Source organism: Rhinopithecus roxellana, chromosome 15 (assembly GCF_007565055.1).
Source record: "Rhinopithecus roxellana isolate Shanxi Qingling chromosome 15, ASM756505v1, whole genome shotgun sequence".
NCBI lineage: Eukaryota > Metazoa > Chordata > Mammalia > Primates > Cercopithecidae > Rhinopithecus > Rhinopithecus roxellana.
The window spans coordinates 60,561,968-60,576,086 of NC_044563.1; the positions used below are offsets into that span (position 1 = coordinate 60,561,968).

The 14,119-nt window shown below is 44.3% G+C and overlaps 1 protein-coding gene across 5 annotated transcripts in view; it reads right to left on the bottom strand.

Moving 5' to 3' along the window:
* NUP98 (nucleoporin 98) overlaps window positions 1-14,119 on the bottom strand; it is a 131,670-nt gene that overhangs the window by 116,597 nt on the left and 954 nt on the right. The window lies entirely within an intron of this gene.

Below are 14,119 nucleotides of genomic sequence, written 5' to 3' on the forward strand. Positions count from 1 at the left end.
ACATTTTGAGGTCTTCCCCAAATTCTAGTGTCCCACTAACACTTCTAGTCGCTCTAATACCCCAACATTTTGTGCAACATTGAAAAAGATAAGGCTGTTCCTTAAATAAATGATGCTTTACAGAAATATTCTCTCTCCTAAAATTCCCTAGGAAAAAAAATTAAATAGTTATTTATCTCAATATCCAAAAATTGAGTAACTCCTTTGATTAAACAAAGCTCACTAAAACCAGTGGTTCTACAGGGCCACATCAGAATTAGGCGGCAAGCTTTTCAAAATACAAACTCTGGCCGGTTACAGTGGCTCACATCTGTAGATCCCAATGCTTTGGGAAGTTGAGGCAGGAAGATCTGCTTAAAGCCAGACCAGCTTGGACAACACAGCAAGACTCTGTCTCTATTAAAAAAATAAAATAAAATACAAACGAGGCATGGTGGTGCATACCTGTATGCAGCACCAGCTACTAGTGAGGTTGAAGCTAGTGAATCACTGTAGCCCAGTTCAGGCCTGCAGCAAGCTACGAATGGTGCCACCGCACTCCAGCAAGCAAGCAAACAAACAAAAATACAAATTGCCAGGCTCCATTCTAGAAATACTGAACCAAAATGTCTAGGGCTGGGGTATAGACATTTGCATTCAGAAAAAGTTCAAGTTACTCTAAAGCACACCCTTGGCCGGGTGCAGTGGCTCATGCCTGTAATTCCAACACTCTGAGAGGCAGAGGCAGGCAGATCACCTGAGGCCAGGAATTTGAGACCAGCCTGGCCAACATGGTGAAACCCTGTCTCTACTAAAAATACAAAAACTAGTCGGGCATGTTGGTGGCACCTGTAGTCCCAGCTACTCAGGAGGCTGAGACAGGAGAATTCCTTGAACCCTGGAGGTAGAGCTTGCAATGAGCTGAGATCGTGCCACTGCACTCCAGCCTGGGCAACAGAGTGAGCCTCCGTCTCAAAAAATACAAATGAACAAAATAAAAAAATAAAATAAGGTTATGGCCAAAAAATGACGAGGGATTTTTGGCTTCTCGTGAAAAACCTGATAATTAACCTAACTATGACTGTAATCACTTCATGGCAATGACAGGCTGGAGCTTAGTAGCAATTCCCTCTATTTACCTCTCTTCTGTGACAGCATGCCACAATACCCACCCAATATCACTCATTTACATCAACTGCCTGGTTCCCGTGGGTTTTCAGTTTGTGACTACTGACACAATCAGAGAAAGAACATGTAGCATTTTACTTCCTCTATTAACAATAAGGCTGGATGCAGTGGCTCACCGCCTGTAATTCCAGCACTTTGGGAGGCCAAGGTGGGCAGATCACTTGAGGCCAAGAGTTTGAGACCAGCTTGGCCAACATGGCAAAATCCCGTCTCTACTAAAAATACACAACTCAGCTGATAGCAGTGGTGCACACCTGTGATCCCAGCTACTCGGGTGGCTGAGGCAGGAGAATCGCTTGAACTCAGGAAGCAGAGGTTGCAGTTAGTTGAGATCATGCCACTGCAGTACAGTCTAGGCAACACAGAGAGACTCTGTCTCAACAAACAAATAACAGAACTAGATAATACAGATACTTGCATTAACTATTTTCCACTCCATTTGGATTTTACTCCAAAAATGTAGTGAAATCCATTCAAAAAAAAGTAATCCTAGAGACAGAAATAAACCCATTAAAGTTTAAAGGCATATCACACTTAAGCCTTTATTCTTTCAAATATGTTAAACTGGCCCAAGCTGAAACCTCCCCCAGGAAGAAATACAAGATAACATTTGAGTTCTTACTATGTCCCAGGCACTATTCTAAATGCTGTTTATGAATTATCTCATGTAAACCTCCCAAGAATCCAATGATGTAAGTATTTTTATCTCTATTTTACAAGGATGAAATTAAGGCACAAGAATCTATTTGCCCAAGACAAAGCTATTGTTGACCCTAGCATGGCCGATGCTTCTAGAATCTAGAGCCTACAGCTCCTAGAGAAAGAACACTGCTAATTAAAGGGAAATGACCTTGCATTCACTATAAACGGGGAACCTACAAAACCAACATTTGGCACTACAGATCCAGCACTATCAGGGAAAGACACTTCTCTGGCAAATATGTGAGTTCTAGTCACCAGAAATAATCTCTTTCATGGAGTAAGGATAATGTATAAGGCATACCCATGGCAAAGATGAAATTTACAACAAAGATTAACCTTTCTCCTTTTTTTCTTTATGAATGGACTTATACCCGTTGCAAGTTTTTCTTTTTGGTATATTTAAAAGAAAAAAGAAAAATGAAATTGTGTTATATAGAAAAGAGACCTTTAACTTTACCCTTAATTTTACTCTGTTCTCTATGCTCAAAAATCTCCTAATTAATAATTCAGATTCTTAGATACAAGAAGTACGCCTTATAATACACATCAGTAGTCCAATCAAGGACAAATATTCTGACACTGTCCAAAGTGAAGTTCTATAAACTGATATACTGCTTTACACATCTAACTTTTATGATCTCTGTAACTCTGGGTACAACAACAAAATTCAGTTTTCTACCCAGAAAAGTGGTGGCTATCCTGAAATGTGGTCAAAACAAAACAAACAACTCCACGCAACTGTCAACTTTAAGACTATCTGAAAGACGCATATATGCAAGCTTCCCAAGACATTTCCAATTTGCTGCTAACTCCAGACACAAATGGGAAGTAGTTTTTCCTCTCACTTCATTAAGCTCCTTTGTATCAAAGCCAGCAAAGAGCAAAAACAATAAATATTTGTTAGATGAATGGACTAGTATAGTACTTCCCACTTTACAAAGCATTTTTTCATACGTCCTCTCATCTAATCTTCACAAAAATACTAAGAGGCAGGGATTATCACACACAGTCAAACTGAATGAAAATTTTTGCCCTAGACAAGAGGGCTGGGAAAGGAGGCTGGGTGGAATTCCAGGAAGAAGAGACATAATGTAACCTAATAACATATCCCAACAAAACTATCTGGAACCTTCTGTTTTACAATATCCTACCTAGGATAGATCTTTGATCAAGCCATTCCCTTGGTTAGAACATCATATCCTCTATAAGGCTGGGCACGGTGGCTCACGTCTGTAATCCCAGCACTTTGGGAGGCCGAGGTGGGTGGATCACCTGAGGTCAGGGGTTCGAGACCTGCCTGGCCAATATGGAGAAACCCCGTCTCTACTAAAAATACAAAAATTAGCCAGAAGCGGTGGCGCATGCCTGTAATCCCAGCTACTCGGGAGGCTGAGGCAAGAGTCGCTTGAACCCAGGAGGCGGAGGTTGCAGTGAGTCAAGATCACGCCACTGCATTCCAGCCTGGAAAACAGAGCAACACTCTGTCTCAAACAAAAAAAAGAACATCATACCCTCTCTAAAAATCATCTCTTCGGCCGGGCGCGGTGGCTCAAGCCTGTAATCCCAGCACTTTGGGAGGCCGAGACGGGCGGATCACGAGGTCAGGAGATCGAGACCATCCTGGCTAACACGGTGAAACCCCGTCTCTACTAAAAAATACCAAAAAAAACTAGCAGGGCGAGGTGGCGGGCGCCTGTAGTCCCAGCTACTCAGAGGCTGAGGCAGGAGAATGGCATAAACCCGGGAGGCGGAGCTTGCAGTGAGCTGAGAACCAGCCACTGCACTCCAGCACGGGCGACAGAGCGAGGCTCCGTCTCAAAAAAAAAAAAAAAAAAAAAAAAAAAAAAATCTCTTCTTCCTAAAAATTGTTGCTCAAGCCTCACCTGCTTTCACAAGACTGCCGCACACCCTTAAACTCTTTATTACTATAAAAACACTTCAAAGGCCAGGCGCAGTGTCTCATGTCTGTAATCCTAGCACTCTGGGAGGCTCAGGCGGGCAGATCACGAGGTCAACAGATTGAGACCATCCTGGCCAACATGGTGAAACCCCGTCTCTATTGAAAATACAAAAATTAGCTGGGCATGGTGGTGTGTGCCTCTAGTCCCAGCTACTTGGGAGGCTGAGGCAGGAGAATCACTTGAATCCAGGAGGCAGAGGTTGCAGTGAGCCGAGATCGGGCCACTGCACTTCAGCCTGGCAACAGAGTCAGACTCCATCTTAAAAAAAATAAAACACTTTACTTCGCCTCCTCCTTTCCAACACTGATTACGTAAACTACTATCACTCAGCTGCTTTTAGCTATGCAATAATTTGTTATTATACCTGCCACCTGAGTGTTTTACCTGTTTGCTGCTCTGGGTAAAAAAAAAAGTCTTGACTTTGCTCACTGGGTGTAAATTAATTTTAAAGAGTCTACAGTATCTTACATAGCTCCTTCCTAACAGCACTGAGCAGCATTTTTTCCATTCCCTTAACATAACCCTAATCATTTTAGAGTGAAGAGTACATTAGCTTTGGTGTGAGACATCTGTGTTTAAATCTCTATCACTCGGCTAGGCGCGGTGGCTCACGCCTGTAATCCCAGCACTTTGGGAGGCCAAGGCTGGTGGATCACCTGAGCTCAGGAGTTCGAGACCAGCCTGGCCAACATGGTGAAACCCTGTCTCTACTAATAATACAAAAATTAGCCTGCACACTACTCAGGAGGCTGAGGCAGGAGAATTACTTGAACCTGGGAGGCAGAGGTTGCTGTGAGCCCAGATGATGCAACTGCACTCCAGCCTGGGTGACAACAGTGAAACTCTGTTTCCAAAACCAAATAAATAAATTTATAAATTGAAAGAATAGGCCTGGCACGGTGGCTCAAGCCTGTAATCCCAGCACTTTGGGAGGCCGAGGCAGGCGGATCACGAGGTCAGGAGATCGAGACCATCCTGGCTAACACGGTGAAACCCCGTCTCTACTTAAAAAAATACAAAAAAAAACTAGCTGGGCGAAGTGGCGGGCGCCTGTAGTCCCAGCTACTCGGGAGGCTGAGGCAGGAGAATGGCGTAAACCCGGGAGGCGGAGCTTGCAGTGAGCTGAGATCCGGCCACTGCACTCCAGCCTGGGCGACAGAGCGAGAGTCCGTCTCAAAAAAAAAAAAAAAAAAAAAAAAAAAATGAAAGAATATATATCTAACTATTAAGAATCACTGTATAAGGCTGGGCACAGTGGCTCATGCATGTAATCCCACCACTTTGGGAGGCCCAAAGTGGGCGGATCACCTGAGGTCGGGAGTTCAAGACCAGCCCGAGGAACATGGAGAAACCCCATCTCTACTAGAAATACATAATTAGCCGGTTGTGATGGCGCATGCCTTCATCCTAGCTACTCGGGAGGCTGAGGCAGGAGAATTGCTTGAACCCAGGAGACAGAGATTGCAGTGAGGTAACAAGAGCGAAACTCCATCTCAAATAAACAACAAAAAAAATCCTGTCAGTTACCACTGTTGTGACTCTTAAAATCTAAAGTTAATTCAAATTAAAAAGTTAAAAAAATAAAAAATTCCTCTGCCACTTGCTACTGTGTAAGTCATAATATTCAATCTTTCAGACCTCAATTTCTACATCTGAACAATAGGGATTGTACAGCCTACACCAAAAGACTGGTAGGAGCACAAAGTTGCCTCATACTAGAGCTCCTCAAAAGCAGCATTTGGTTTCGTTTTTCAACTGGTATTTTACAGGTATTTATAATTTAAAAAGTGTAATAAATGTCCTCTCACTTTGGTTCATCAATGGCTAGCTAGAATGCCATAATTTCTTATTTCTCCACGCTTAAGTGTCATCCACTGATCACTTAGCACAAGTATAAAGCACCACTGTAAACAAAAACAAATCCCATCCCTGCATAAACACAATATATTGAGATTACTATGATCACTCAATCTCTTCCATCAATCTCACATCTTTATTCTCAACTATCCATCTTTTTAATTTACAAATTCATTTACCTATTTCTGTTTTCTTTTTGGTTTTTGTTTTGAGACGAGGTCTCACTCTGTTGCCCAGGCTGGAATGCAGTGGCATGACCATGGCTCACTGCAGCCTGGACCTCCTGGGTTTAAGTGATCCTCCCACTTTAGCCTCCCAAGTAGCTGAGACCACAGGTATGTGCCACTATGTTGCCCAGGCTCGTCTCTAACTCCTGGACTCAAGCCATCTTCCTGCTTTGGCCTCCTAAAGAGCAGGGATTATAGGTGAGCCCTGTGCCAGGCCCATTTACCTCTTTTTCTTTTTTTTTTTTTTTTTTTTGAGACACAGTCTTGCTCTGTTGACAGGCTGGAGTGCAGTGGCATGATCTCGGCTCACTGCAACCTCTGCCTCCTGGGTTCAAGCGATTTCCCTGCCTCAGCCTCCTGATAAGATGGGACTACAAGCACCCACCACCACACCTGGTTAATTTTTTGTATTTTAGTAGAGATGGGGTTTCACCATATTGGCCAGGATGGTCTCGATCTCCTGATCTTGTGATCCGCCTGCCTCAGACTCCCAAAGTGCTGGGATTACAGGCATGAGCCATTGCACCCGGCCCCATTTACCTATCAAGAAGGTTAAGCATGCAAATACTAGTAAGCTCTGTGTCAAAGGAAGTAAAATTAAACAAAGATGTGAAGTGATGAGTGACTGTAACATTTACGGAGGATGAACTGGTCCCTTCGTGAACAGACCAGCCCTAAATCAGGTGCTCAATTCTTCTCCCCTTGACCAATGATTTTCAAATATTTCTTAGCTATGAAACCCGACATATAAAACAGACATAAGCAGAAACTGCTCTGGCTGAAGTGAAGAGGGAGTAGGTACAGTAGAACACCATCAGCTCTGCCCTATGAAGCAGCTTAGGGCTCTATGAACCAATGTGAAATATTGTTTGAAATTAGTGGTTCTCAAAGTGTGATCCAAAGACGCCTACAAGTCCCCAACACTTCCAGGGGTTCCATGAAATCAAAAACATTTTCGCAATAAAACTAAGACATTTTGCCTTTTTTCTTTACTGTTCTGACCTCTGTGATGAGGTGCAATTATCAATGGTGTGTAAAAATGCTGGAAACTCAGCATGAATCAAAGAAACAACCCAAATGGTGCTGAACTAACACGGAATTCTTCACTGTTACCCATTTACTGTGGGCGGCAAGCCACCTATGTGCCGAGGCAAGAGATTGAGGGCACGAGCTGTTCTAGTATAATAAAATATATAAAATAAGAATAGTTATACTAGATACAGGTAATAGATTATGATTATGTATGAATATCATTAATCATTAGTTTGTAGCAATTATTCTTTACTCCAATATTATAGTAGTCCTTGCTCTACAATTATAACTAAAGAAAAACCAGGCCATACAGAGATAAGAGCTGAGGGGACATAGTGAGAAATGACCAGAAGACAAGAGTGCGAGCCTTCTGTCAAGCCCAGACAGGGCCACCAGAGGGCTCCTTGGTCTAGCGGTAATGCCAGCGTCTGGGAAGATGCCCGTTGCCAGGCGGACCGTGGTCTAGCGGTAGCGTCAGTGTCAAGGAAAAACATCCGCTACTTAGCAGACCAGGAAAGGGAGTCTCCCTTTCCCCAGAGGAGTTCAGAGAAGACTCTACTCCTCCACCTCTTGTGGCAGGTCTGACATAAGTCAGGCCCGTCCGCAGTTATCCGGAGGCCTACCCGTCTCCCTGTGATGCTGTGCTTCAGTGGTCATGCTCCTAGTCCACCTTCATGTTCCATCCTGCACACCTGGCTCTGCCTTTTAGATAACAGTAGCGAATTAGTGCAAGTACTGAAAGTCTCTGACATGCAGAAATAATGGCGTAAGCCATGTCTCTCTGTCTCTCCTCTCTGCCTCGGCTGCCAGGCAGGGAAGGACCCACCCCACCATCCAGTGGACACGTGACCCACCTGACCCTACCTATCACTGGAGATGGCTCTCACTCCTTACCCTGCCCCTTTGTCTTGTATCCAATAAATATCAGCGCAGTCTGGCATTCGGAGCCACTACCAGTCTCTGCAACTTGGTGGTAGTGGTGCCCCAGGCCCAGCTGTTTTTTCTTTGTCTTGTGTCTTTATTCCTAAAATCTTTCGCCTCCACACGCGGGGAGAAAAACCCACCAACCCTGTGGGGCTGGACCCTACAATTTACAATACCAAAAATTCCACTTTCACTTAAGAGGGTCCTTAATGAAGCAATAAAAATTATTAGTTGTATTATTTCTCAACACTACAGCACACTTCTTTTAATTCGGTATTGGAAAATACTCAAAAACTTCTGCATACTCAAATACAAAGGATATCAAGGGGCAAACCACCTGTATTACTTCTGAAAGCTAAATGAAGTTGTTTTTCTCATGGAACACCATTTTAACCCCCCCACACTTTCTTTCTTTTTTTCTGAGACAGAGTCTTGCTCTGTCACCCAGGCTGGAGTGCAGGGGCGCAATCTCGGCTCACTGCAACCTCTGCCTCCCAGGTTCACACCATTCTCCTGCCTCAACCTCCCAAGTAGCTGGGATTACAGGCGCCCGCAACCACGCCCAGCTAACTTTTTGTATTTTTAGTAGAGACAGGGTTTTCACCGTGTTAGCCAGGATGGTCTTGATCTCCTGACCTCGTGATCCGCCCGCCTCAGCCTCCCAAAGTGCTGGGATTACAGGTGTGAGCCACTGCGCCCAGCCCACCATTTCAAAGAATGACTGACAAACTATGGCTATTAAGATTTGGTACGGGCCGGGCGCGGTGGCTCAAGCCTGTAATCCCAGCACTTTGGGAGGCCGAGACAGGCGGATCACGAGGTCAGGAGATCGAGACCATCCTGGCTAACACGGTGAAACCCCATCTTTACTAAAAAATACAAAAAAACTAGCCGGGCGAGGTGGCGGGCGCCTGTAGTCCCAGCTACTCGGGAGGCTGAGGCAGGAGAATGGCATAAACCCGGGAGGTGGAGCTTGCAGTGAGCTGAGATCCGGCCACTGCACTCCAGCCCGGGCGACAGAGCGAGACTCCGTCTCAAAAAAAAAAAAGATTTGGTACTGGCCGGGTATGGTGGCTCACACCTGTAATCCTAGCACTTCGGGAGGCCAAGGCGGGTGGATCACTTCAGGTCAGGAGTTCAAAACCAGCCTGGCCAACATGATGAAACCTCGTCTCTACTAAAAATACAAAGAATTAGCCAGGCATGGTGGTGAACGCCTGTAATCCCAGCTACTTGGGAGGCGGAGACAGGAGAATCACGGGAACCCGGGAGGCGGAGGTTGCAGTGAGCTGAGATCCCACCATTGTAACTCCAGGCTGGGGGAAAGAACAAGACTTCGTCTCAAAAAAAAAAAAAAAAAAAAAGAAAAAGACAGGCCGGGCACGGTGGCTCATGCCTATAATCCCAGCACTTTGGGAGGCCGAGGCGGGCAGATCACGAGGTCAGGAGTTCAAGACCAGCCTGACCAACATGATGAAACCCTGCCTCTACTAAAAATACAAAAATCAGCCACGTGTGGCGGAACCCGCCTGTAATCCCAGCTACTCAGGAGGCTGAGGCAGGAGAATTGCTTGAACCCAGGAGGCGAGGTTGCAGTGAGCTGAGATCACGCCACTGCACTCCAGCCTAGGTGACAGAATAAGACTCCATCTAAAAAAATAAAAAAAGAGTTGATACAAAAATTAGAATTCTAAAAACAGGTATTCACCACTATCAGGTTGTAAGCTTCTCAATTCTTAAAAAGACTTACTTGATGAGATTGGTGGAAACAGAAACAATTGTATAATTAAATTTGTCAACATTTGGAAGATCTGGGCTGGGCCAATGGGGCTCATGCCTGTAATCCCAGCTCTTTAGGAGGCTGAGACAGGAAGATCACTTGAGGTCAGGAGTCCCAGACAAGCCATGGCCAACATGTTGAAACCCCGTCTCTACAAAAAATACAAAAATTGGCTGGGTGTGGTGGTGCACACCTGTAGTCCCAGCTACTCAGGAGGCTGAGGCATGAGAACTGCTTGAACCTGGAATGCAGAGGTTACAGTGAGCCAAGATTGTGCCACGACACTCCAGCCCAGGTGACAAAGTGAGACTCTGTCTCAAAAACAAAAAAATAAAAAATAATAAAAAAAGGAAGATCTGCGTAACTCAGTAAATCAGTATTTCCAAATGACGAATGCATCATGTTATAAAATCACAGAAGTGTAAAGATCCATTCAAAGTACGATACAGACCAATGATTTTTAATACAACAGACTACAAAAGTTCAATGACACAGTTTCAGATTCCACACTACAATGACCCTTCAAAAAGGTATGAGGCCAGGCGCAGTGGCTCACGTCTGAAATCCTAGCACTTTGGGAGGCCAAGGTGGGCAGATCACTTGAGGCCAGGAGTTCAAACCTAACATGGCAAAACCTCGTCTCTACTAAAAATACAAAAAACTAGCCTGGCGTGGTGATGCACGCCTGTAGTCCCAGCTACTCAGGAGGCTGAGGCAGGAGAATCGCTTGAACCTGGGAGGCGGAGGTTGGAGTAGGCTGAGATAGTGCTATTGCACTCCAGCTTGGGCGACAGAGCAAGACTCCGTCCCAAAAAAACAAAAAGGTTTGAGTGCAGTGTCAAAGAACAGAATTATTTGAAAAGGCTATCAGGCCGGGCGCGGTGGCTCAAGCCTGTAATCCCAGCACTTTGGAAGGCCGAAGCGGGTGGATTGCTTGAGGTCAGGAGTTCCAGATCAGCCTGGCCAATATGGTGAAACCTTGTCTCTACTAAAAATACAAAATTAGCTGGGCGTCGTGGCACGCACCTGTCATCCAGCTACTTGGGAGGCTGAGGCAAGAGAACTGCTTGAACCCAGGAGGCAGAGGTTGCAGTGAGCCAAGATCACGAAATTGTACCATTGCACTCCAGCATGGATGACAAAAGTGAAACTCCATCTCAAGAAAAAAAAAAAAGAAAGTTAAGGAGTTTTTCACGGAGTCAGCCGCGGTGGCTCACGCCTGTAATCCCAGCACTTTGGGAGGCCGAGGCGGGTTGACCACAAGGTCAGGAAATCAAGACCATCCTGGCTAACACGGTGAAAACCCGTTTCTACTAAAAATACAAAAAATTAGCCAGGCGTGGTGGCGGGCGCCTGTAGTCCCAGCTACGTAGGAGGCTGAGGCAGGAGACTGCCGTGAACCCGGGAGGCGGAGCTTGCAGTGAGCTGAGATTGTGCCACTGCACTCCAGCCTGGGCGACAGAGTGAGACTCTGTCTCAAAAAAAAAAAGGTTTTCGCGGACATTTTAACAAAATGTAATGCAAACAAATGCCAAGCCACAGTGTTATTTTAATAATATATTTGAAAAGTTTTCACTAGAGTAGTAGTCTCAATCAAGGGCAACTGTGACAATTTCTTCAGACATTCCTAATTTTAACCTGCACAGGATGTGTTATGGGTATCTAATGGACAGAGGTAGGAATGTCGCTAAATATCCTACAATATACAACAGAGGCCCCACGATAATTATCTGGCCCAAAGTCTCAAAAGTTCCAAAGCTGAGAAACCTTTCTCTAGAGCCATGCTGTGCCAAATACTTAGGGTCAATTTCAAACAAAAAGAATGCACCAAGTTCTCAGGAAATGTTTACCTCCCTTGCCTCTAATACGTACTGTTTTTTGTTTCTTTTCTTTTCTTTTCTCGAGTCAGAGTCTCGCTGTCACCTAGGCTGGAGTGCAGTGGCGCATCTCAGCTCACTGCAACCGATGCTCACTGCAACCTCCACCTCCCTGGGAGTTCAAGCAATTCTCCTTCCTCAGCCTACTGAGTAGCTGGGATTACAGGCGCATGACGCCACACCCAGCGAATTTTTTGTATTTTTTTTTTTTTTTTTTTTTTTTAAGTAGAGATGGGGTTTCACCGTGTTGCCCAGGCTGGTCTCAAACTCCTGAGCTCAGGCAATCCACCCGACTTGGCCTCCCAAAGTGCTAGGATTACAGGTGTGAGCCACCGCACCGGGCCTTTGTTTTGTTTTCAGACAGGGCCTCACACGGTTTCCCAGGTTGGAACTGCAATCACAGCACTGCAGCCTCAATCTCCAGGGCTCTGGCGATTCTCTGATTTCAGCCTACCGAGTAGTTGGAGTACAGGTGCAAGCCACCATACCTGGATAATTTTTCTATTTTTCATAGAGACAGGGTTTCCCCATGTTGCCCAGGCTAGTCTTCAACTTCTGGGCTCAAGCAATCCACCTGCCTCGACCTTCAAGGTGCTAGGATTACAGGAGTGAGTCACCATGCTCGGCCAATACTTATCGTCAAATCTCTGAATTTCTTATTCCCCTAACCTTTCAACAAATTGCATAACTGCGTATAGTCTCATTATTGGAAATTAAACATTAGTACCATCATTCTTTACTTTCCAGGTTAACTACCACCACATAAATCATATTACAAGAAAATAATAACTAATTTTTTCAAAGCTGTAAATTTTAGTTCCTTAAAAATTCTGCTTGCTCTTAGTTATCTAGAACCTAGTAGACATAAACAAAGTCAGGTACCAGCTAGATGCAGTGGCTCATGCCTGTAATCTCAGCACTTTGGGAGGCTGAGGTGGGGGGTGGCTTGAGCCCAGGATTCAATACCAGCCTGGGCAACATAGCAAAACCCCATCTCAACCAAAAAAATACAAAAAAAATTAGCTGGGTATGGTGGCGCACACCTGAGGTCCCAGCTACATGGGAGGCTAAGGTGGGGGGACTGATTGAGCCCAGGAGGTTGAGGCTGCTGTGAACCGAGACTGCACCACTGCACTCCAGCGTGGGTGATAGAGTGAGACTCTATCTCATTAAATAAATAAACACATAAATGTCAGGTACCAAAGTATCCTATAACACATAAACAGCAGAAACCATCTTATCTGGGCCCCATATTTCAGGAGCCTCTCTCTATTGACTACTGCTAGGTATAACTCCTCCATATTTGTCTATTCATTCAAGTAAACACACTTACTGAGGGCCTACTACATGGCAAGCAACTGGACAACAAAGATAAGATGAAAATATTTTACCAGCCTAATAAAAAAACAGCTAAAATAAAAATATGTTCTATAAATGCAAGTATCAAATAAGTGTTATGGAAGCTTGCAGAGGAGAGAATGCCAAGAACAGCTTCCCAGAAAAGGGTGAAGCTTGAACTGAGAAAATGTCACGGAAAACATAACCTGTTCACACTTTACTATTTAGACTATGGTTCTCTTCTGCACTACTAGTTTTGAGTTTATGCTCTGTCATCTAAACAAGAGCAAAGTAACAATCTTACTGATAAGAACAGAACCAAGTGTCAACTAATTCAATTTCATCAAATCTGAAGAGTCAAAAATAATAATTTTACCCAAGTATTTCCCAGTACCTTTATCCTGTCCAACCTCTAGTTTCGGTTTTTAAATACCCTAACTTCCTCCACCAGGTAAACATACTGTAACTCAGTTAACTCGAGTTTCTTCTTGAATTTAGTTTCTTTTTGAATTTATAAGACCTTCACAGGGAATGATCACGGCTCTTTTCTTTCTTTATTCCAGTTAGCTTCTTCCTACAAAACGGAGTATTTTTTTCCTCACCTTATTCTACTATAATACTTCACTTTGAATTCTGTACCTGAAAGGAGCCATGAGTTCCAAGGTACAACTACTACAAACGGACTCCTGCCTGGCTTTCTAAGTCTTGTCAATGAAAATTTCCTGCTTTCTACTCCAGTACTGTTATAAATCCCTAACTGACTCCGAGTCCTCATCAGCTGACACAAGTCAAAAAATTCGTATTTAGAAAAGGAAATAATGGCTTGTAGTTTTATCGATTTGTTTCCAATACATAACAACGATGACATTCTTTAACCATCTTCTAAGTTTAGTTCTCGAGGTCCAGGTTAGGGTACCACTAACAAAGCTTCCCACCTTACCTGTGAACAGAGCCGGTAGCAACTAAATGGAAAACGCTATGAAGACTACATCTACGTCTAGCTACCTAACGTCCATGCCGCACCGACCTCCCATAGGGAATTCTTAATAATGGGAGACTGAAACATTCAGGGAGGGTGAGGTAGTAGAAAAATTTTTAGACTGTCAAAGATCCGGCGTTGACTAATCCTGCCTGTTACTCCGGGCCTCAATTTCCCCTATCTACAAAACTGATGTAAGGTAGGGGGATTGACTTAAACAATTTCTAAAGTTCTTATGGCTACAGTAATCCAGAAACTCAATCTTTCTCATCTGG